This window comes from Leptosomus discolor, chromosome 2 (genome assembly GCF_034619465.1).
Source record: "Leptosomus discolor isolate bLepDis1 chromosome 2, bLepDis1.hap2, whole genome shotgun sequence".
Taxonomy (NCBI): domain Eukaryota; kingdom Metazoa; phylum Chordata; class Aves; order Leptosomiformes; family Leptosomidae; genus Leptosomus; species Leptosomus discolor.
In genome coordinates this window covers 107,727,098-107,753,531 of record NC_141392.1, presented here as the reverse complement: position 1 = coordinate 107,753,531, position 26,434 = coordinate 107,727,098, and positions in this window count along the sequence as shown.

Below are 26,434 nucleotides of genomic sequence, written 5' to 3'. Positions count from 1 at the left end.
CATGATATCTAAATCAAGATAGAAATTCACCATTCCAAATCACACCTGGTTAACCAGAGTTTCACTACAAACATTCAGCTTTTAACTGAACATAGATATTTGGGAGTTTGTATATACTGTTAGAGTAGAAAACTTAAAAGTAAATGTCTGATTTACGACATACTTACTTGATATTACATGGCTTATTATAGATAAATTGCCATCTGGAAGGCACACGGATAGTACTATGAATTATTGGTTTACTCTGCAGAAAAAATAAATCATACATCATTAGCTGATGCAAGATGTTTAAAACATTTTCTTCTCAGAAGCGTTCCTTAAATATAAACACTAGTCCCAGTTTCAGATACTATCTTTGTTCAGGGCAATATGTTACTTGTCACTATTTTGGAAAATCTGTCATACTTGAGGAATCCCAAGGTTTTCACTGTTTCGTGTCTTCTATCCTCAAAAACCTGTGTCATGTTCATTCAGCATTTGTCCAAAAGACTTTTCTGTTCTGAAGTGACTGACTCAATTTAATCAACCAGAGAAGCTGCTGTCAAATGGACTGCTAAGATCTCTCCCCTGAGAAAATAAGCTGCCACCACAGCATTTCCAATACTTGCTAAGCCAGGAAGTGAAAAATTGAGACTTGGAATCAGAAAGGATTTCCCACCCAGGAGTCCGAACCAGAATAAACAGATAATATTTATAGAAAGTAGGCCAGTAACTCTAAAACCTGCTTTCCCCACCTACTTCAGAAGACATTGTTGGCAACATTTTGCTTCAATTTACGCTATATAAAGCCCCATTATCATTAATATTGCAGTGATTGCAAACTTTTCTGTAACTGCAAACTGTTGATCCAAATTAATTCGTGTTTGGTGATAAGGACCCAGTACAAACAAAGACTTGATGCTAGTGTAATAGCAAAGGTAGGAAAACATAAATCTCTCCAGCATAAAACCTGTCCTTAGAGGCAAAATCTGCAAGTGCTACATGAGGAAAAAAAAGAATGTGAAGAATTGGTAAGAGATCTTCACCGGTGGGTGAACAATCAGCAAACGTATAAGGCAAGGAACTGGTTAGAAATAAAAATCTACAATCTCTCTTTCAATGTTCATGTTGTATTTAGCCTTGAGTCAGCCTCATTAGCTATATCTAGACCAACAAGACAAAAAGGTCCAGGGACCAGATGGCACAAAGCACAGAATGGCTCGTACCCATACCTAAACACTCTTCACAGGATATGCTATCCTCCCCATAGGGAACGTTAACCTCAAAACGAGGACATTGTTTGAAGAGTGTCAAGTGACATTCACCAAAAATATGCCAGGGACTACACTAACAAATTGGAAATTTTATTCTGTCACTTGCCAGTCCTCAAGACCATGTCCTGGCCCTGTCCATGCTAGTATGAAGGTGGCCACTGATGCTGTTACAGTTCAAGATGGAGTACACATTAACTATCATTGTCAATAATGCAATTTTGGTTTTCATTTTAGTCCTTTAATTTCCAGTATAGCTACCATTTTCCTAGCTTTGAAGAATAAATGTGGAGTACAACAAAGCACTAAAACTTGTCAAATATTGCAGGACAATTTATCACAAAATCCTGGTCCCACAGGGATCCACACAGGCACTTGCTACACTAGTGGACAAAACAGGAAGCATACTTATTTCTCAGCCCCAAAACCACATAGCATAATCTGAATCCTCCATAATATTAAGCTTACTTAGTCTCCAAAACAGGGTTCATGACTATTGAGAATGGTCTCTGGTCCATCCTAACTTCTAGAATGTGACTGGGAAATGGCATATGATCTGGCACAAGCCAAAAGCATGTCACAGCATGGCAAATGCAGTTCCAGTACCCAAACATACTCTAGGAGACTGTTTAATGTATTAGTACAGATGCAGCTAGAGGGAAACATCCTTTGGCATTGTGTAGGATAGCTATTGACTAGACATCTCTTCCTGCCCATCTTGCTGGTATCATTTCAATGGAAGAGAAGGTACAAGAAGGGGAGAACTGTAAACACCTAGGTCTCATCATGACATACAAACAGGACACAGCTGGCGTGACTACCCCAGCCCAAGAACTGGTGTTCCCAGATATTTAAGTCATCAACTCTATAATCACTTAGATCTGGTCTCTGCCTTTCAGTCTATATGCACAAACAAATAGAATTTGACTCTAAATATGACTTTTTAGCAAGAAAATAATAAAATATAGCAAAAGTGTCACTTCCAGAGTGATATTTTGTAAATCTTCTCTATTGACAAAGCACTCTTATAAGGTACATCACAAACAGCTGTACAAAGAGAAATGCTACTGTTCAAATTAGACCCAGATGTTTGTTTCATTAAAATAGCTTTGATAATGGAGATCCAAGAATGTAAGTTTACCGGTAGACTTTTTTATTTAGAGTAATTAAAATATTAATTTAAATAGGTTTTACTATGGCATTTTACCATCTTGTAGTTTAGCAATTTACGTCAAGTACCTATCAAGGCAATAACCAAAATTTCAATAAATATATTTCTTATATAAAAGTTGCTTGGGATTAACTTTCTTTATTTTCGGTAAGAATGGTACAGATTCAGTGAAGCCAGCAGCCTAGCCCAGTTCATTTTCACCATATTTTACTATGAAAGCAATGGCAGAGGCAGCAAATAACTACCATAAATCTCTATTTCAAATCAAAATCCAATTATAATCCAAAATGTAGAAATTTACCAAAGGCCTTTCCCATTTAACTGTTACGAATCCAATCCTGTTTGCCTTCAGAGCCATATGAGAAAATGCAAAGATCCTGTTCAGAATGATAATGACAAGCTCTGACTGTCTAGGCATGCCCAAAGGAACTCTGTGTGGTATGCAATCTATATCACACTGAGTGAGACTAGGCTATACAGCGTATGTGTAACAAGACTGGAGTCAAAATCAGATATTCAGTGAGACAGGACATATATCCAGTCATTTGGGCTCTGCCTTCTTTGCAGAGGCAGAAGACTGGACAAAGTACAGATTGGACTCACTGCACATATGAAACACACTTACATATGCATACTGTTTTCAAAGCTTCCTGCAGTTTTAAAATAGCCCACCATTTGGTTTGTTTAAACTTCAACAAAACCCATTTGAACCACTGAGGACCTATTTGTAGGATTCAAGTAGAACTTCAGTAGGGCACAGCCTTCCATTTTATCTGTTATGTCTCAGGCAATAATGGGCTATCATAATGATAAATACAGCAGAGATGTGGCGATGCAAATATACATGTCACAGGTCAAACTGCCAAAAATGGCTTAGAAAGTACATACAGTTTAACATTGCTTTATCTGTATCAATACTTCTTCAAAAACTCCCTATGGTAGATGAATTACATACAACTAAAACTCATTCTGTTTGCAAAATAAGCAGTTAGAAAAATGGGCTATAAGTATTCTGTGTGACCAAGCCTTACTAGGTTTAGGTTTACAATCTATGGTATTTATATTGCAATTTTGAATGTTTCTTATCCTCTGTAGCAGTTCAAATCCAAATAAGCTAAATTAACACCTGTGTGATCTAGGTCAATCTCTTTGACATCACAGTGGGACATAAAAATGGGAAAGCGTTACTTACCTGGCATCAGTTTCAGCTGAGAGATGAAAACCAGCTGAGGTCAGATAAGAGAGAAAAAATCTGTTTTACAGTGAGGGTGGTCAAATACTGGAACTGGTTGCCCAGAAAGCCTGCAGAGACTCCATCCTTGGAGACATTCAGAACCTGACTGGGTGTGGCACTGAGCAACCTGCTTTAGTTCACCCAGCTGTGATTAGGGGTTTGGACTGGGTGACCTCCAGATGCCTCCTCCAATTTCAACAATTCCGTGACTCTGTGATTAATCACTAAATGTCATCTATAGCTGACACTGTCTGAACTTCTACTTGTACAGTCTAGAGCAAAGAATGCAGAAAAGTAATAATTACTCTTCATTCCTAAAAAATATGGAAAATATTTATTGCCAGTCAAGTGATGTTCAAGTAGTTATACCGTACAGACAAAGGAAAGTTAAGACAAACTTCAAGAGTAACATTATCTTTGTATCCAAATTTTTACATAATGAATCTCAGGTAAATTGATATTATTACCATATCATATTCTTCCCTGAAATAGCATATTTTAACTGTTAAATATAAATTATACAAGCACAAAGTAATGAATGGGTATTTTTTCATAGTAATTTAAACAGGCAGCATTTATAATTAAACACTTACCGTCATTTCTTTCCTTTTCCCCTCAGGCTTTTTAATTCCTATCTCAATGTAACTGTAGAGGGAAAAAAGCACAGTATAACAAACTTGTTCATTCGTATCCAAATGGAATAGACAATCTAAAAAGACTTTGGCCTCACTGTGAAATCCTTAACTAAGGATTAAGAGAGACCCAAAAAAGGGCATGGGTACCATCACTTCAGTTTACCAGAACTGGAAACTAAATGTTGTGCACTGTCACCATCACAGAATCCAAAATTCTGTCAAGCATAGAGCTCCCCATGTTTGGAGACTTTAAGACACTTTAAAAGGGCTACTCAGAAATCCCACTCTTTGGTCAGGAACTGCCTGCAGATAGCCAGCAAAAGATACCAGCCACATCGAACTTTACGAAATACAGTTACACAAAATCATTTCCTGAGACAAGGAGAGAGAATGCCCTCTATCAGCTCTCAGTCCTGAGTCCAAAACTCCCTAAAGACTGCTGTACATCTTCTCATGACTGTAGCTGGTGACAGGTCCACACATCTCCAACACAACGGTCTAATGACTAGCATACTTGTACAGAATCACTGTGGTTTAACTTCTGGTCTACAAGTTATTTTTGTGATGCCTGCTCTGATATATTGTATTTGCATGTATATGTAAGTATATAGAGACAGAGTTTTGTGGCTGGATTTACTCCACATTTCCAGTACAGATTTCTGTAAGTGGTCAACTAAAATCTGATTTTTGAAATGGTTTTGGCTGTCTAAACAGACTGATCCTTGGAGATACTATATGTATCACAGTACAGAGGCACCGTTATGTACATGCCAGTGACACTTTTAAATCCACAGTTCAGACACCAACAAGCACTCTGCCAAAAAAAAAGAACCAAACCCTATCATACTTTATTTCTGCAGTCCTCTTTTTCAATGGAATCTGACCAAAATTTCTGCGTAATCTTCTGTGCCACAGCACAGCCAAGTAACTGCTCATGCTGGATATTTAAACTAGTTTGACTAATTTTGTTAAAGTCGAGATCTGTCAACTAGCTAATCTTTATCATGCAAACAAGGAATTCCTTATTTTCACAGGGGAGCGATTGATTCCTCAATACAGCTTAACTGCAGGTTAAAATTTTGCAACTTTCAGATCCACTGGAAATGCCAAAAAACTAGCACAGCATTGCCAAAAATTGTGCCAGCAAAAATAAGACAAGCACAAAAATAAGATGCAGCATGAGGAGATTGAGAAAAAACTTGTCTTGGTTGCCAACATGTGGGGTTACCTAAGCAGCTACATAAGTCCAAGGGAGGGACATAGCTAAGATTCCTTACAGCCCAGAAGCCAGAGACACCAGCCTCTGGTTTAAGGACAACACTTATTTGTCCAAGCCCTCCCTTCTGTACATCTCTGCATCTGTGCTGCTACTGGTAATACTGATGTATGAAGAGATCTTCAGAATTCTGAAGAAACTATGTGCATCAACTTCCACTAAGAACAAAAATATCAAACAAAAATAATCTATTTTCTAAATATTATATAAACTGTGTAAGAAAATAAAATCGCTCACAAATGTTGACAAAAAATACATAACAGAAAGCACAAATGTGGTTTCAGTCACTCAGGATTTGAATTCAAATGACTGAACCCTGTTTTGCAGCAGTCCATTGGGTATAGCACTGTCCAAAAAAAAAATAAAAGGAAAAAAAAAAAAGCACTGGGTGTTTTTGTTGCTCCAGTTTCAGGGCAGTAAGAGCAATGTGTACATGAAGGTGATGAGACTCTTGACTATTTCTACTGTACTCCAAGTCTTTTCAGAGCAACAGTAAAATGGAATAAATCTTACTGGTTTTGACTATCTTCTCTCTTGACAAAAATGAAACAGAGTTGTGTGTATGTTTGGGAAGGTTATTCATCATTTGCACAGAATTTCAGGATAAAACATATAGCATCCTAAAAACTCAATGGTCTCTCTTGCTAAAATTTACTGTCCACTGTGAGCACTATCACTCTCACTGAAAGAGAATTTTTAAGATCAGCACTGAAAAGCTTTGCAGGGTGACAAACTAATTACAGTATTAAAGAAAGAAAAAAACCTTATTCGACACTATTTCCCAGAGGAGCAACTTGGCTGAATAAAGCTTAGGTGTCCTCTTCAAGTAGCCAATTTGCCATTTCACTGTAAAGTGTGGTAGGGAAGTGTATTTTCAGACCTCCTTCTCTTCACTCCTCCTTTTGCATTTTCAAGCACACTTTAGCTGATACACAGTAATTCACAATGATAAAATCCTGGTAGTGCTAAGGCAGTTTGTAACCACACAGGCATCAGGCAACACAGGCCAGGACAGCCCTTTCCCTCTGCGGGCTACATTTAAGCCTCGTCATCTGAGATGGTTTAAACTGCAGAGGAAGCTCTTCAGGCCAAGGACATAGGCCTGGAAAGGCGCAATCACTAACAGGTTTCATAAAGGTTTTTTCCCCTTCCTTGCCAAGCACTATGATGGCCCCTCACCATCCCAGCAAGCCCAGGGTGGGGACCATGCAGCCCCACGGCCTCCCCTTGGGGCGCAGCTGTGGCAGCCAGGAGCCAGAAAATGGCTTCCTACCTAGTCCCGCCCAGCCGCCAAGCCCGCCTGCCCAGCCCAAGGGAGGCCCCCAGTGCCATGCCTGAGGGTGCGCCTGGCCTGGCCCCAGGCTGTAAAAGCAGCAAAAGGAGCAGGGGAAAGGAAAAATAGCAAAAATTAAAACTGTGTCAGCCTCTGCAACCGAGTCATTTTGGTGTGAAACTTCATTCGCATAACTCGGTCATTTCGGGTTGTGTGCATGTGGGCTCTGCCAGGGTGAGATTTACAAAGGTGGTGGGATTGTTAAAGCCTCCTGGGATTAAATGTTAATGTTAAATGTTAAAAAGTGTCCTGAGTAACACTGAGAAGGGGAGGCCGCAGTTCTGGGGTGGATGTTACAGACAGCTTCCCAGCTAACAGAAAATAAGCTTTTCAAATCTTTCCAAACCTACCTCAAATTTGTTTCTTTTCTCCTGTTTCGTGTTTTTGTTTCATGTTTTTTCTCAGATGGATGCTAAAGTGTTTATTGAGTGCTGAGGAGGGCAGCCAGCTTCCTGGAGCTGCAGAGACGGCCAAGAATGGAGGAGCTCAGCTGGGGCTCATGCGGATGAGCCTTTCCCTTCCTGGACATTTGCCACAAGTTTAGAATGTCATGCTTGATGGGCTGCTTATTTTGTCTAGGTTTCCTGGCAGTTTTACTCCCTTCCAGTAGGAAAGACATCACAGAAAGGGGTACTAAGGACCAAAAGTCCCTACATGAAAGACAATCTCTAAAAAAATGTTGTTTGGAATAGCAAAACAAACAGTGACTCACAAAGTTTGTCCTTACACAGAAAAAAAACCTGATTCTTGTTTTATAATCAGTGAAGTGCCTGGTTAAATAAAAAAATAGCAAATGAAATCACCTTTTTGTGATAGCATTACACACTGCATCATAGCCACAAATTTTAGTGTGAACCAGAAAGGAACAGAAGACCAGGTCATTTCTAGCATGAGATACTAGACATATCTGATTACTGGTGAGGAATAACAGTTCTAGTTAAAATGCTAATCTGGCTCCGGAGATGTGGAATCAAAATCTCATCTTTTCTACAGACTTCCTGTTTGCCTACTATAAATCTTAAACAGAGGATGCCATACTTCTCTGGACAAAATAGGTATCCTAACAGTTGCTTATCATGCAAGTTATTCTGAGCAGAAATATGTTAAAGATGAGGGCCATTTCACTACTTCATTATGATATTGGTTTTAGTTACACAGTTACATTACTATTTCTAAAGTTTGTATTTTTATATAAACTTTCTCATATATAGAAAAATCAAACTATGAGTCATACTTCATGTCACAATTTATGTTGTCATATACGTGCATAGAACAAATTAAACCAAGTAACAGAGCAGCATTATTCAGGATTAATTTTTAAATGTACATAATGGCAAATTTTTCAGTCATAGTTACCTTTTTTAAAATCTCAATGTAATAGGCAATTCACAATACAGGTTCAGTGGTGATAATCTTCATAGCCTAGTGCTATTTAAAATGCAAGTTTGGAAAACACGATGCTGTATGTTATGTTGCATTTTACAGCAAAGTAAGTGAGAGTCATTTTTAGAAGAGCTGATGTTCAAAATAGTGTAAACACAACAAAGAACTTGCACTCCATAGTTATCACGAAACTAAAGAAGTGACTCTGCATCACACCTGAATGGTCAAACCAGAAAATTACATAGTAACATTTCATACGAAGGTCTGTCTGAGACCTTCTCTCTTTGAGGGGGGGCAGGGAAATTATTTATCTTACCTAATTCTTTTATAGTAGCTTAATTCTTTGCTTTTATCTTTGCTGACAAACCCAGTTCCCTTCTCCATGCACATAGGACTCCTTGGAAACCCACAGTGATACATGACACCTACATTGCAAGGTCTTTGTTCAAGCTGTTAACATCTCAGCTGTCAGAAAAGAAAGAGGATGGAGGCAGATAGGCAGATTTACCGTGCACTAATTCCCCAGTCTTCTGAAGGTGATATTTCATTTGTTCTTATGGAAGCAGCTCAGGAATCTTGTAAGGAAAATGATTCTCTGGGTGGTTGCTAGTTGCTGGGCTTGAAGGATTTTTCTTTGTATAGGCAAAAGATACAATCCTCTTTAAGACACTTATTAGTGTCAAATGCTGCATAAAAGACTCATATATGCGGTAAAAAGCAACGAAAGCAACACCTGTTTCTTCCCTTGCTCATTCCCACTACCATCTTGTCTGTGATGTGATGTAGCTATTGCAACAATACTGTTTTCCAAATGGCATGTTTTAAGGAATTACTTTTGCCCATTACAAATTCTGATCACCTTCCTCCTCAAATAACATATCTGTAGCCTTAACTAGACAGTGTAATGTTCCAATAGCTCTTTCTCTAAGAAATTTAGGAACTTTTCAGAAATTAGTCTTTTATGTGGCTTCAAACATGCTGCTTGAATTGATATATGAGGAACACACTTTCCAGCAAAGAAAGGTTTACCTCACATCAACAGATAATGCCAGGTGCTCACAGATGGGTAATGGACCAATCATGCCTGTTGAACAAAAAAGACATACAGAGAATATAACTTTTCTTTTGTTCCTAAGATAAAGAGGTATGCACAACCTGTAAACTTTAAATACAAATACTATTTTTAGCACATGAAAGTGTAGCAACATTGAGAGCTATATACAAATGCAGACTGTGAAATAAAAATGATCCCACAGTTGCAAAGCAATCAAAAAATCCGTAACACGGCCCAATTCCTTTTCAAAGAATTCGCATGCAATCAGATCTCTTAGAAAGTATTTATATTAGATTTATTTGGTGTTTAGGGGTAGCATTCACCTACTAATTTGGCTTCCAGAAAAACCACTAGACTAGGGAAGGGAGAAGTGGGAGAATTTTCTCTAACTTTAGATGTGAAAGGAAAAGTTAAATTGACAAAGTCTTGAGAAAATGTGTATGACTACCTTAAAACAGAGATATGGATGGCTTAAGACATAGCTACACATTCACAGTAAGCATAACAAATGAAAAATGTGTTCGTTGGGATACTGAGCTGTGAAGGAAAGACTTTAAAGACTTGGTTGGTTTCATCTGGACTTTTGGTCCAGTCCATTTTATTAAGAGGACCATTTTGTCCACTCACATGAAAATCTAAGTTTGGCTAATAAAATCATTCGGTTGCAGAACTTCCACCTGGATACATCCATATTTTGAGATAACCACTGTCAAGTTCAGGAATATTTTCAGAATTAATAAATTTCAGTGCAAAGTAGGAAAAAATGAGTATTTCCTGGCTATAAGGGCCATTGTAGAATGGACTTGTGGCACTACAAAAAGTACTCAGATACGCAGGAAGCTCTTCACAGCACAGCATAGATTAATTCTACGTATTGGTTAAACAGGAGAGTTGTATGAAAGATGAAACTCTGAATTCTCAGTGAATGAAAAAACCCAGTACTTTCAGGGGTGCTTCATACTATTATAAAGTAGTTATTTCAAGCATGAGACAAATTATTACAATCATCTAAGAACAAGAAAATATCATAACAGAATTACCCAATTTTATTGCTTCTTTCCAACTTTTTTGAGTGTCATTTAAAGACTACTGTTATTTATAATTTGAATGCTATTCAGTGTATTACCTGAAATCCTGTTTCCTTGTCGCCTATCTGTCCATTTTCCATAGCGAGCAAATGGATCTGGTTTAAATTCTGGACTGTGCTTCTATGTTCTGCTCTCAGTTAAATGCAGGCAGCTATTTATACTGCAATAAACAGCACAATTTTTTCCCCAATGTTTAATGTCACAGCTAAATCGTAAGTTGCATCAAGCAAAAAATTTATGTTGGCCTACATTAAAAGAAGCTGAAGATGTTCAATACGTTAAATTTTTATTTCGGTTCCAAAGCATTATAAATTCACCATAACCATGCGGACTTCAGTGAGATTTTTTTAAATATCTAAATGTTATACGAATAGTTCACTTAAATAATGAAGCTTATCAGAGGTAAGATGAAATTTTCAATTGCTTCTTAAAGAGAGGACACCAGAAGGGAGTATCCAAAGGAAGTGTTGCAGCATCACTTACCCTGTGATGAAAGAAAATGGTAATTGAGGGAGAAAATGTCTCATTTGATTCACAGAAATAATTTTCAACCATATTGTTATGCCTGAGTTCTGATTACAGATTAGTACCTTTCAGAAGTTGTTATTATGGCAGTAATGAGCCAGCAATTTAATTAAATCTGTAATCAAAAATCAGAAAGTTGTGTAATCATAATCAAGCTTGTACAAATTCTTTCTCCACTGGAAGAACACCCACAGACCAGGGGAAATATGTCTTAGAAGGTATCTGAGCTTTTTCACTAGTGTGTTCACTGTAAAACCTACTTTACAATCACTTTCACGGGTGTAAATGAGAGAAAAGACATTGCAAAATAAGGTCCTTTGTTTTCAGACCTATATTACATACTACTATACTTGGTGTAATGTGAAGCCTACATATTTGTTGCTTCATTCCATAAAAAATGAAAACACAAATGCAAGGATTTTTACTCATTTTTTAGATTTGGAGCTTATCGGAAGTTTCCCAGCAGCAGTCAGAAAGTAATGGATTTGACAAGGTCAAAACATTCTGCAGGGTTATGCTAATTATATTGCAAGCTTTCAGGAAAATCTACTATTTTCTGGCCACTCTGCTCCTAACCCAGCCCCCGGGTGCTTGGCTGCTAAAGCCCTTTATCTAGCCAACTCCTGCATTGCTTAATCTCTTGAGCTCTTTAGGGTTTGTATAAGCAGTCTGGTTGGCAGAGTTGTCAGCCACCTTCCAAGCTCGTAAAGGAGCTGGTAAGGCTTACCATTTCCCTGGGCAGCTGGAAATCAAGATAGCACAAGAACAAAGATGAACTCTCCAGAGCTACTGCATCAACTCTGCAGCCAGCTGGCTCCAGCATGCCACAGGCAACACCAAACATGCTACCTCAACAGTCTCCCAAGCTGTCCAAGTTGCGTGGGTAACCAGTTCCTTAATGACTCAGCTCTCTGGACATTTCCAGTAGCTTCCTTTCTCAGCTCTTCATTTTTCTGGCAGCGCTGCTTCCCAGAAGCTGTTTTACTAGGGAGCTGGTAAAGCTAGGGGTTCATGAGATAGACAAAAATTCAAAGAATGCATTTGATTTTACCTTTTTTTTTCTCCTAGAAATTCTGCCTCATACTAATTATTGTGCTTCTGGAATTTTGTCCCACTGTTGGATTTGGATTTTAAATGCAAAAAAGATCATTGCAAGGGCTTTCCATTTCTCTGGCCAACTGGAAATTGGCTTTGATCTTGATAATCATCAAATTTCGCCGTTTCTCATTTTCACCTCACAATTCTCAAAGAATGTGCCTACACTCTAAAATATACTTACATGTTTTACTTGTCCAAAGAGTAAAAATCCTGCTGAAACATTGTCATTATCAAAAACAAAGGGGGATGTAGAAGCAAGGATACAAATATAAAGAATTAGCACATCCTTTACTTAATTTACTCCCCACAGTGTGCTTAGTTTGACAGATGAAGTGAGCAGTGAAGGAATAGAGGTTAAATGCTCATAATTTCCACACCGTCTAAAAGACTTGACTGTCACATTGGTCATCATTTCTGTATCTTATTGGTCCACCCCCTAAAGCCATTCATTCTTCCTTTACATACATAATGTTTGGATTTTTCTTCGGGGAAGTAGGTGTTCCAAGCTTGCAGTAGAGCTCCAGGATTACACATAATCTTCAAGAGAGGGAGACAGCTTATTCTACCTCTGTTTGTAGAGCATGTCCAGAGTTCAACCCATCTCACCTGGAGAGCTGAGATCCAAAAGTAACAATCATGAGATGTAAAGGAACATGAGTAAAAATCCTAAAATTCATTGTATAGTTGCCAACTTCTGTGTAGCACCAACATGAAACTAGACACATGAATTACCTATTTGTTTATGCACATCATGATTACTTTTCCTCTCTCCCACCCCACCGGATTTATTTGTTTTTTATAATATGCAGACTCTCCAGTCTTGGGAAAGATGTGCATCAGCCTACTGTACCTTTAACAGATTTTCTGATGGAGTAAAAAGCTCACCCGTTGCAAACAATGTCTAGTAAAAAGAAGAAACCAGAAATCTAATACTTTGTGAAAACTTATACACCGAACAACAAAACATGCACCTACACATCAGCTTCCATTCCATGACCAAGCACTTTTTCCTTTAAAAAAAATCACCTTTTTTTTGCCCTGTGTTCTCGATTTATAAAAGTGAACTACTTCTGAAGAGCATGTGAAAAAGAAAAGCTCCACTAAATCAGTTTGCAGAGGAATGTTAATGTCTGCCAGTGCATGTGCGTAGCCATGTGAGCAGGGGCTTGGATCAGGTGACCTCCAAATGTCAGTCAACCTCCTCTGCAAATCTGCATCTTACTACCAAGGGCATACAGCACACAGCATGTCTGCCATCACAGAAACAGCCTGCCTGATAGCTTGTGTAATGGGGCCATTGCAGGAACAGGGGGGTGAAACGGCCTCTGATCTCCAGACTGAATGATGGGCTGGTAAGAGCATCACCAGTCAGCCTCTTCCCCTCATTTCTCTGATAGAAACTGCTGTCATTATCCCAGCAGCAAGAGAGCTGGGTGCGTTCCCACACTTCAGTCACCCCATTTCAGTGTATTAACCTGAATGTGAAGAGAGAATTGTGTTAATATGCAAGGTGTGACGAGGAGTGGGTGAAGTGCAGCAACCTGTCCCATTTTGCTCTTCTGCTAAGTGGTGGCAACCTCTGTCAGAAAAATAGGGCAGGCAGGAGAAGTAACATTTGAAATTGCTGCAGCTAAATCTGTCAGAGCCTTTTCACAGGTTTTTTAATATAGATAGGAAGGGTAATTTCTAGCCTGTGGTCCCAAAGCCATATGCATTTTTTTTCTCATGGTCATCAACTTCTGTAAGTGTGATTCCTACTTCTAATATTTTCAGTTATTTCACATGACATTTGCAAGCAGTTCAGTTCCAAGACACGCATCTGCCTATAACAGCAGCCACCTGCCCTTTCTCTGGCAGATACCGGCTAGTTTGAGTTCTCCCCCTTTTGATTTAGAAATGATTCAGTGATGCACCATAAACCCAGGTTTTTTAATTATGACTGATTTTAAAGTATATGGTCTCTCTTCTTTGATGCAAATGGATGTAAGCGTGAGGTTTCATAACACAAAGCAATTCAGTGGGATGGTTTTTCATCTTTTCATTAATAATCTCTCTCACTTATAGTGACTCCATTTACTCCAAAGGCACCCAAAAACCAGATTATGCTACTGATCTACAGTTTATGGTGAAGCATAGGGAGGAAAGGAGAGGGTTTTGACAAACAAAAAGCAACTTACTTGTTAGCTCTGCTGTAGACTGTCCATGCCCTCTCAGACCAACCTCATTTCCAAGCTTTCAAAACATGCACTATATATTTCAATGAGTTACATTAGCAGAATTTCAACCTGTACACCTACTCCTGAGAACCACTACTTTTAGGAAAGAACTTTAATTAAAGCAAAAGACTATGCTGAAGTGTTTCAGGTTTTATTCTCATATTTATCACAAGCTTGCAATGATGTGGTTCATAAATCTGATGGTTGGTTTTGTACCTTAGTTTCTCCCACGTGTAAAATTAGATCATTACCTAATGTGTGGGAATGTTGAGAACCTTATTTTTTAGAGTCTGTAAAGCACTTTTTGATCTTCATAGAAACAGAAGTTTACTTCTTCCCTATGTCTTCACATGCTAAGTCGCTCAGATACAGAAAGTCAGATACACTGAGGTTTTTCTGTTTTGATATAAGCAGACTGTTAAAGATCATGATTTTTTCTATGCCATCCATCATTTACTTCCTAAGCAGGAGGACACATGGTAGTGTGGGAAAAGGAATAGGGCAGTGGCAGAGGAAGAAGAAATGGTAGGGTCATCTTCACAGTCCTGAAACAGGGGAGGAACATCTGAATAGACTAGGAAGAGGGATGAATTACAGTAGAGGTCTATGTATTTGTGAGGAGCAGACGCAGTACGGAAAGGACTGACTGTTCATGGTCTCTTCCCATACAAGCACCAGCAGCTATCAGATAAAACTAGTTGGAGTCATGCTCAATACAAGCAAATGTGGTAAAACGTTACTTGAAACATTTATAAGATTTCTTTGAAATTACTTCAGAAAACAAATATTTAAGTTTGAACAATTAATTCTAGTGGAAATACCCTTATATTTCTGCGAAGTGCAATTTAGCCTTTCAAAAATCTTAAAAAAAAAACCCTTATACCTGTTTCCCCTCCAGTATCCACTAGAGGCAGTCTGTTAAGAGATCAAAGTTGACAAAATATTATGGAGATCCCAAAGCAAAGTTATGCATCTAAGCAGCGAGTAATCACTGGACTTAATATTGATTCTAAAAGGCCAAACATTAACAGTGTTTTCTTATTTGGAGTGGTACTGTATGTGTGTGGGTGTAATTCTTTTTTGCAATGTAAACACATATGGCTATTTATATCTTAATATTGTAGAAATTAGCCTAACATGCTCACAGCAAGATTTCATTCAGGGCACATTTTCCTGGCTGCCTGTGGACTGTGTTGCATGGTGCCAGGAGCACAGCACAGCACTAGCACTTGCATTACCAGCCACAGGAGACTCACCCTGTTATTACTTGATTTGCCCTTGATGCTGAGCCAGCCCAAAGATGCCTAAGCTACAAAAAAAAAGAGCTGCAAGGGATTTAGATAGGAAAATCAACAAATTCCTTGCAGCTACTGGAAGTCAGCAAAATTTGGTATCCCTGCTGCTGGGCAGGTAAAAGGCCAAATCAGTATACAGCTGACTGAGAAGACAACTCAAAATCCTTTTTGCACAGTTCTGCCTCACACTCATTATCAAGCACTGTCTGTGTCATGCTACGATCTGCCAGGAAAAGGAGTCATAGCACCATGGCAGCACAGACAAACATGCCTGGAAGGGACCAGAAGAAACTACGTAGCCCAGTAGCTTCCAAGGGGTGAGACGTGCCAGTCCCAACAATTTCTTATGGGCCTTTTGCGTTCCCATCCAATACTGCTGGAAGTGGCAATTAAGAGGCAAGAAAAAGACAGCAGCACAGCACACAGGCTGATGTGGAGAGGGCAGGACAGCAGTAAAAAGGAAAGAGCAGTGACTGGGAGGCAGGCAGGGGAGCAGCAGCAAGGATTAAAAGCAGTAGGGCACAGAAGAGGCAAAGGCAGCAGCAGGGAAGTTTAGCTACAGCAGTATTAGGGATCACTAGTCTAGTCCATCCCTCTGCACAGGGGCTGAATGCAGTTTATCTTGCTTTTAAAAGAAGCTAAAAAGAATTTTTTGCATTTAATGTTGAAATATTTCCAGCAAAGAACATGGAGATATTAATACTAACACTAAAGATACCACTGCTTCACCAGAAAACCTGTTTTAGAGCTTACCTGCCCATTTTGTTAGACTTTTCCTGGTATCCAAACCAAACCTTCTTGGCTTCACATTTAGCCAATTTTTTCATGTGTATCATCAGCGGGCATTGGAAATGGTCAGTTATCATCGCCTTTGTAACGAGCCTTTACAACTTGAACCATACATTTCCTTACTTAACTCTTTTCTAGATTAGATAGAGTCCTTTTAGTCTTACTTTACAGGTCATATTTTGCAACTATTGATCAGTTTTTTTGCCTCACCTTTGGATTCCCGACATTTTGTCCATATCCACTGCTCAGAAGTGAGCTCAGTATTCCAGCTGAGACTACACCTACACAAGGGAAAAGAAAATAACTCCCTTCCACGTCTTTTTATGTGAATACATCCCAGAATGAAATTACTTAATAAACCATCAAATCTTCAAATCTTTTGCAGTTTAGGACTGCCATTAACCCAGAGACCTCCCAATCTTTTCTGCCTTTCACAAATTTTGAGGCATTTGGTCTCTTTTTCTTGTGTACAATACTTTTCCCTTTCTGTTACTGTATTTCATTGGTTGATATCAGGTATTTTTCCACTGAGTAAAAATCAATTTTAAACATGATCCTGTCTCCCGGAGTTCTTGAAATCCTCCTTAGTCTTTCATTATATCATTCAAAACACCAGTATAAATACTGAGTAGAATTGTGTTCAGGATAAACCTCATAGAACTCTGACTTGGAATGTCCTCTCATTTTTACCCCAAAACACTGATAATGTTTCTTTGACAGCATTTTTTTTAAGCAGCCCACTCACTTTCTGGGAGCTAATTAAAGCTATTCCCCATTTAGCATGTGAGCATCAAGAAATACCATATCTTACTGGTTTTCTACATCTACCAGATCAGCAAAGTAGTCAAAAATATACAGGTTGACTTAACATGATTTGTTCTTGACAAATCCACAATGATTGTCTCCATCACTATATTATCTGTTTGGTGCCTTTACTTAATTGTTTAACCATTTGCTCTGGTATCCCAGTTAAGCTGCCCAATGCGTTAGTTCATTTTCTTTTTCTTTAAATACAAGTACAATGTGAAACCTTCTCTAGGGCTCTGAGACCTCCTGATCCTCCATAAGCATGTAAAGACGACCACTGATAGTTCAGCAATTACTTTGGCAATTTTCTTAAGTATTCTGCACCAAATTTCACCTGACCCTGCTAACTAGAACATTTCTAGCTCATCTAAGCATTTTTTAACCTGCCCTTTCTCTCTTCCGGCCTGTAATTCTCTTCCCCTGATAAAATTAATTGCATCAAAGATCTAATTGCAATTAACCTTGAGATAGTAAATCTTTCAGCCTTTCCTATTTCATCACAGTAGACAAAAGCTTTTTCCATCAAATTAAAAAGAAATGTGTTGTCTATATAGTACCAGAGCCTCAGTAAAGCATTCTCATGGTGCACCAACAGGCATTTGTCCTTCAAGTAGTCCAAATGCAGTTGTGCTCTCCAATGCCGCTGCTGGATTTGCAGGCCTGACCCCTCTCTCTGCTGATTAGCACTGGCTGTTGTGCTAGGACCACACAATGCCTCCATACCCCTCCACAATGGCATTTTTCCCAGCAGACACCTGAAAGGGCAGAGATACCACACAGACAGTCTGTTGTAGCAGATTCAAGTGGTGTTCCCCAGGACTCAGTACTGGGCCCTGGGGTTCAATTGTTTAACATTTTTATCAATGATCTGGATGAGGGGATCAAGTGCACCTTCACTAAATTTTCAGATGACACCAAATTGGGCGGAAGCGTCCATCTGCTTGAGGGTTGGAAGGCTCTGCAGAGGGATCTGAACAGGCTGGATTGATGGGCTGAGGCCAGTTGTATGAGATTTGACAAGGCCAAGTGCCGTGTCCTACACTTGGGTCACCACAACCCCATGCAGCGCCACAGGCTTGGGGATGAGTGGCTGGAAAGCTGCCTGGCAGAAAAGGACCTGGGGGTGTTGGTCGACAGCCGGCTGAACAGGAGCCAGAAGTGTGCCCAGGTGGCCAAGAAGGCCAACAGCATCCTGGCCTGTATCAGAAATGGTGTGGCCAGTAGGAGTAGGGAAGTGACCGTGCCCCTGTACTCAGCACTGGTGAGGCCGCACGTCGATACTGTGTGCAGTTTTGGGCCCCTCACTACAAGAAAGTCATTGAGGTGCTGGAGCGTGTCCAGAGAAGGGCAACGAAGCTGGTGAAGGGTCTGGAGAACAGGTCTTATGAGGAGCGGCTGAGGGAACTGGGGTTGCTTAGTCTGGAGAAAAGGAGGCTGAGGGGAGATCTTATGGCTCTGTAAAACTATGTGAAAGGAGTTTGTAGCAAGGTGGGTGTCGGTCTCTTTTCTGAGGTAATAAGTGATAGGACAAGAGGAAATGCCCTCAAGTTGCACCAGGGAAGGTTTAGGTTGGGTATTAGGAAAAATTTATTCACCAAAAGGGTTACCAAGCATCGGAGCAGGCTGCCCAGGGAAGTGGTTAAGTCACCATCCCTGCGGGTATAAATGACGTATAGATTTGGTGCTTAGGAACATGGTTTCATTGTGGATTTGACAGTGCCAGGCTAATAGTCAGACTTGATGATCTTAAAGGTCTTTTCCAACCTAAACAATTCTATGATTCTATGATTCCTTGCAGAATATGCTCTCTACCCCCCTCCCCCCTCCCTTCCCCTGCCCCTTGCCCCAGCACCCTAAACCTCAGAAAGGCCAGCAAACAAAGATTTTGTTTCACAAAAAAAAAGGCAGGATATTTTGTCTCTTTTGCATTAAAAAGTTCTTTATGTTATAAACACATTTATGCTCTGAACATACCTTTCACTAAGAAAAGGCCTCTTGGGATCTTCCTGTCCAAAAGAGAAACAGCACTGTGTTTGCAAGACCTTCTGCCACGAGCACGTCATAACTCTTCCAGACACCTTTTGGGCAGTGTTCTCCTTTTCTTTCCATCCACATCAGCCATCTTGTCCTGAAAGCCTCAGGCTTGCCCTCAGATCTTCACATCTCCCCATCTGAGTTCTTCTTCTTGCAAAAGGAACCTTTTTCTTTTCCTCTGTCTCCTAGCTCACAGGTTTAGATGAGGGTTGAGGATCCGCTCATAAAAATCCAGTGTAGTCCTAGCTAGAGTTGGATTACTGGAAGATGTCTGATTTTATATTTACAAGAAGGAAGTCAGTAACCTTTTTAACACATTCAATATGGTTTGGTCCCATCTGGGTTATGGAGCACACCCACAGTGCTTGTCTGTCAAGCTTTTTCTGATGAAACTAGTCAAGCAAGATGCTGCATGGAAGTCACTGAAATGGTCTCTGCCATGGCTGTGTTTGTGGCTTCTTCTTTCTGCTGCCCATTATCTCTTCTGGAAGTGCTATTTATTGCTTTACAGCACAGACTAGGAAATGCACACATCACCGGCAGCAGGGAAGGAAGAAACAATGTCAGGCAATCATTATTCTCGCTCTGTCATGCAAGAAAGAGAGGTAAGAAGAAATTCAGCTTGCCTCTAACATAGTGATATAACTGCCAGTTTGGGAAGGGGAGAAAGGAGAGTTATTTTCTGCAGGCAGAGCACTGATTTTTTCCCGAGTGTGACTCATGCCTCAGTACCACACTGGGCTGCATGATAGAAGGGGCATCTGGATCCACCATGTGACGAGAAGTCACTCGTGGCAGGTCATGCTCTTCTAGTGGAGGTCACACCTCCTTCACAACCTCATATAGCCTCTCTTCATAACTTTACATGACAAGCACAGCTGGTCAGCTGCCATCTGAGTAGCAGCTCTATATAACAGGGATTTTGGGGTGGAAGCTCCTGAGATTTGATGAGTGGGATTCATCTGACGAGACATAAATGTCTGTATCACCTTGGTCTCACCTTAGGGCAATGGAAAGAAATGAGGAGTCAGAACAAGGAACGTTCCCATCCCAATTTAGACATCTAAAATAGGACAGATGAATCATACCCTAAATGCACTTATTTCTCCCCACAGACTATAAAGAGAGACAGTGTGACTAGCTCAGATGCAGATATCTACAGTGCTGATATTTAAAACTAGAGGAGATGACCCCAATCCAGCAAACCTAAGTAAAGAGTTCTGGTAAACCTCAGGACCGGTTGGGGGAGTAAGGGAATCTGAACACCTCCATTTAAAAGTCTCCATTTAGGCGTTGGCCCGTGTGCATAAAGCCTAAGTTCTCACAGCCAGCAGAAATCGCCTGTCAAAGCTGTCAGTGGTAATTAGCAGGAGGCTAAACTGATCATCATGATGGGCTCCATTCAGCTGCCTCATGCAGAGGCATCTAGCACCCTTTAGGCACCCCAAGACATCCAACCATTCAGCAAATTTACCCACTCTCCTCTGTTCAAGGGACACAAAATTTTGATCTTAGCTAGGAAAAAAAAATCTACCAGGCTAAGTTGTCTACTGTAGTGGTGCTCCCAGCACAGTAAACCCTACGCACTGTTACTTAGGGCAGGTGAACCATACTTTATTAGATTGGCAATGAAGTCAGGGATTGAGAACATGCAAAGCAATCTGTAAGAATAAGATAAAAAACAGTACCTAATTTGAAAAAACCTTTTTTAAAATTCAGTTCAGGATAATTAAGAGTAAAATAGGCTCACCAAAAGCCAGAGAAGTAAGAAACTACCTAGTTAATTATGCCCCATGATTGCTTTCCTTCAATCCTTTTTACATTAAATATTACTTTCCTTTTTTCTAGACTAATTTCACACGTAATACCTTAGTTAATATTTAATTCCACTGTGTGTTTGTCTGCCTAATCATATCATACTCCGTTAAATCTTTAAATCTTTAAAAATTTCATAACAGGTTTAAGTATTCCTCTCTGTAATCTTGCGACAAATTATTTTTCCCTGTCTGTTCACTATTAAAAATGGATTTCTGTGAAGGCACTTATCTGTAGCCTCCCATCACACATACACATTGCTTGTTTAAACAGCAGAGAAGACTGGGGTTTTTTTGCTTATATCCCATCCCAGCATAAACAAGGTAAGGAGCAAGGGAAACAAAATACAGACAGTGGGAAAAGGCATAGAACATTGTATAAATGCAAACATAAAGAATGCAGCATGCATCCATAAGGTGGAATGCACAGGACTCTGTAGTGTCAGCTCTGTCAATGCCCATTCTTGCTCCCAGGAGAGCCAGGACAACTGCGAGCAGTTTTGAAAATTCTGTCTTCATCCCTGGTTAGTGATCTCAACAAGGGGTGAAAAAGGCATGGGATCAGTGTGGGAGTAAGTAAAAAAAATGATCAAATAACATTTACTCTCCAATCACAGTAAAACTGATTGAGAGAGACATGTATGGAAAATGTTTTCTCCTAGGATAAGAGGTGATCTAACCATCCCTTTTCACTGCAGCCAGCATACCATCAACCGGACATCATGGAACAGATGAGTTCCTCTGTGGGCAATCGGACTGAGAAAGGCTGGTTTCTTACAGTATCTGCCACTATTATGTCAAGTCTTCAGTGCCTAAAAAGGACAATTTCTAATCAAACCTTTTCCTGCAGTTAGGATTTTGTAGTCTTGTCTCCAAGATGACTCTTTGGTGTTTAACGACAGATGAGTTCACACTGCAGCCATTTCCTGAGGAGGGACTGAGGGAAATCTTTGTTCATTACTCCCTTACATCTTTACACAAAAATGTTTAAAAACTTCAGATCCCTGAGACCTTCTGTCATACCTGGTTGGAAACGGCTAAAAAGTTCAAAAGTTATTAGAAGGAAATACGGTTCTTCAAAAACTGGGCTAATGCTGATGATAGAAGGAGCAGCCAACACCGGAGGCAGACACTGCTAGATAATGATCTGCAAGTGGCACCAGAAACAGAAATTTGAACGCATGTAAAACTGGCCAAATGTAAGGCCCACAAAGCACCAGAGCAAGTACCCCTGGTGTCAGTAAATGGTGGACACGACACAGTACAGCCTGGTGTCAGCAAAATCAGGCCCTGCTTTATATGAACTATACAGTCAATGGACACTGACTTCTCATCTGTTAACAACCAGCCCATTTTGGTTTAATTTAAAATCATGAAGCAGATTTGTCTCCTGGGTTAGATTTGTTGATCTTCTATTTACTCTAAAGCAAAAACTGTCTAGACTTAAAAGAGATTCACCTTAGTTAATAGTATGAAACATATTTTCAAATAATCCATTTTAAGTTGCTTATGATTCAAAACAACTGCACAGGCAAATCAATTTCCAAGATAATACAGTATGGAATACATAATAAAAGTATATAATTAAATTCTCTTGTGGGCCTGAGAAGACGCAAAAGGAAGAGAAGCTTGAAGAGGAAAACTGAGGACACTGTGAAGACCAGGACACTAGTTTCAAAGAGTATTTTTTAAAAAGAGATCACTAAGTGTTAGGCATAGTGTCAACACATCAGCTCTAACGCATTTATGATTTTGTAGTGCAAGGTTAAGGGATCCAGAATTTATCTTCCACTTTCAGAAGCTTCTGAATGGTAAGATGTTGCCAAAAATCAGCACGAAAAAGGAATTGCCTGCATAAAGGTCAACAATAAACTTTTCTGCTAATCCAGCTGGGGATATTTAGAAGAGATATTGAACTTTACCTAAATAAGTCACAAGTTACTATATTAGTTTATTTTTTTTTATCTAAAGGAGAAGGGAAGGGATGCTGGGGAAGAAGCAGGGAAGTGGATTAAATAAAACAAGCTGATGTGCATATGTGCAGGGCACTTTGTAATAAGGAATTCAGTGTTTTGCATTTTTATACCTTCTTTTATTTCAGTGTGTGCTACAAACACAGTGAACTGAACATATTGCTCAATTTCCTTCTCATTCTGATCATGCTAAAGAATGAAGCAGAAACAAAGTTGGATTTGTGGCTATTTAGATATGCAGCAAATCTTTTCTTCACTAGATGGCACTCATCTACTCCTATGAATCAATGTTGAGTATAGCAAAAGCAAAGGCTTAATTTTCATAGAAGAGTATAAAACGATAGAGGACTTATTCTTTATGTTGAATGCTCTTACTGCTTTGTGTTCTGCATTCACAACATACATCTACTTCAACTATTTTACATTCAATATTTGTGTCACGATTGATTACAGCCCAGAAATTTGCATGAGATATATAACCATTACACCAGCTCACACATTGAATATGTGGTCAGAATAAATTATAAAATCAAAATATCTCTCTCTCTTTCTTTCTGAAATAATCATAAATCTAGAATTTATGAAGACACTGTGCCAAATCCTCAGCAGGTATAAATCAATTTGATTTCACTGAAGGTAATTGATGCCAGGTGAAGATCTGCACCTGCAATTTAGATGCTGGCCTGCAGAGCACAGCTTGACTTGTTTTCTTTTGCTTAACTCCAAGGCGTGATAATTGAACTCATTTGGGCACACTTCTCACTTTTTAGTCAAAACTCCCACCTGGCCATTTGACTTAAAATCAATGCACATCTCTTTGTTATAAATCAAAATAATCTTTTCACAAAGAAGAGAAGAAAGTTGAATAAAGCCTTCAGAGCTGGGAAATCAGTTGTTCAATACCACATCAGTGGTTGCACTCAATAACATAGTTAACTCGAATGCCAGCAGAAGCAAAATACTGCTCAGCTCCTTCATTTTGCCTCTTGCTGCCACTAGATGACAGTGTGGTAATGCACGTATCGTTCAGCTGCACACCAGACCTTCTGTTGCTGAATTCTTCGCAGTATTCACACTTTTCCATGTAAAGAATATAGAGAAATTCATCAATACTACATAGCTAGCCTTTGAATAGCACTGCTTAATTATATCTCCAGTGATTTCATACATCAATATACCCCAAGAGTAGTGGATGCTATTATTTGGCCATAGACCCAAACCAGTCTATTTAGACATAGATGTTACGCTAAATTTGTCACCTCATTCTATTTTTGTAACTACCCATCCATAGCTATAGTGAGACGTTTTGATGGAAAGGGCAAGATAATTACATTTCCCTAGCAGGAAGTAGGAGAATGGCTGGAGGTAACATTTACATTTCACCTCATGGGCATCCCACTCACTGCCGGTTCTGCACAACCACTCACCGCTGCTCCCACCTTTTCCACTTCATGCTCTCCCTCTTAAGAGGGCTTCCCTCCTCATCCAATTGAAAAGCTCCTGGTTAGGAGGAGCCATGCATCCAGAAAATCACCTTGAGCGCACAGCTGTCATCCTCTCCACAAACCCTTTCTCTTCCAATTCACATAGTTTGTACTCTCCTAACACAGCAAAATTAAAAACAAACTGTTCTTTCTCTCAGCTGCTTTGTAAAGTAAATAGCCAAAACCCTCCACTACACATTTTTTTTCCCCTAAGTGAATATGAAGACTCTGGTTTCTTTTTACCCACAATAACAAGGGCAGTTCTCCTCTCAGTAGGCTGGACTGCCTCTCCCCAATCAGGAACACGCACCCTAGGAAATGGGTGAGTGGCCAGCTCCAGTCCTGCACCATACTTCTCACATCACCAGCAGTTTCATGGACACTCCTTCATTTCATGGAGCATTTCAAGCTCCCTGTGGTGGGCAAAAACCTTGTCTCTCGGTCTGTAATATGTATCAGACAGGTTGAGTGATGAGGAGCTGTTGGCACCACAGGGCATGCCAAAAATTGAAAACCAGAATTTCCAGTGAAAACACATTGACCTTCTGGACAAACTCATGCACACATTTATATATACAGCTAAGTGAGCAGAATGCTTGAAAATAAAGGCTAAGGGGTAGAGTTGTATGTAATCAGTGTTTGTATTGCAGGCCAATTTTCTACTCAAGGATTTGATTCAGCCATCAGCATAACAAGTCACTGCGTTTCCCATAAAAGCTGGATCTGAATATAGACCATGGGGAAATCTTGAATTTCTGCTTTACTGGAAATTTTGTTAGTTCAACATCTTCTTATTTTTATTCAGGATGAAAGTATGTCTGTAATATTTTCATATTTAATAATGTTTGCATTTATCTTGTTTATCTTATTAAATGATCGGACACTTGCAATAGTACATAAACTGCTAGTTATATGGCATAATACTTAAATGAATCATTTTCATAATCAGTAAGAATACCTTCTACTTAATGTTGGTTGAACTATCTACTGCTTCATATTCAGTGTGTTTACAGTGTCATAGTAGTCCCAGAAGGAGAAACAAATTCAAGTGTCAAACTCTTTCAGTATGGCAAACAACAGAACTCTCAAAAAGATAACTTGTTCCCTTTGGAAATTAAGACATAAACAATAAAGTAAAATATCTCAAGCATTATACTGAACACCATTACTGATGTGGTGTAAAATATATTAACAATAATATAAAAATCAAATCCATTTATGGGTCAAAATGAAGCTTCAAAATTCAGGAATGGAATTCTGAAAAAATGCAAAAGGAAATAAATTGAAAAATGTCTGCTTCAAAACTTCTTTGTCCATTCTGAAGCTTCATCATATTTTACAATAAAAATTGTTTTAATTTCATCTTATTTCACTTTTCATCAAAAACTGTAACAAAAAAAGTCCCACCTGCTGCTATTTTGTAATGCACATTTGAACTGGCATTTCCCTATGGAAAAAGAAGCATTCTATTTTACTTATATGACTAAGGATGCTCTATATCCTATGTATAAATATTAATTTTTTACAGTTCTTCTCTGTGACATAAGACAGTTTAAAACTCACAGCCAGGGAGAAGTTCAGCTGTTAAACCTGCAACCTGTCACAAAACCATATTTTCAGGGATAATCCTGTCAGCTGTCAGGGCATAGCAAGGACCAGGTGGTCCACGAGGGATGGTGAACGAAGAGCCAAGCAGGATAACAAGGCAGGTGGGATCAGCACCTTCCACTATGGAGTCAGGGTGTAGAGTGGCAAATCTGTGTGGCAATCAGGGTCAGACATCACCCAGTGCTCTCCCAGGACATCCACAGTGACACAGGGCTCTCACTGGCAATGGAGCTCCCCTTGGACTCCGCCAGCCAAAGGCTTTACCTTTGCCAAAGCATCTCCTAGAAGGGGGTTGTACATCTGGCCCTGACAGCAGTAATACAACAACACAGACTTAGCAGCTAAAGGTGCAGAATACAGTTGAATT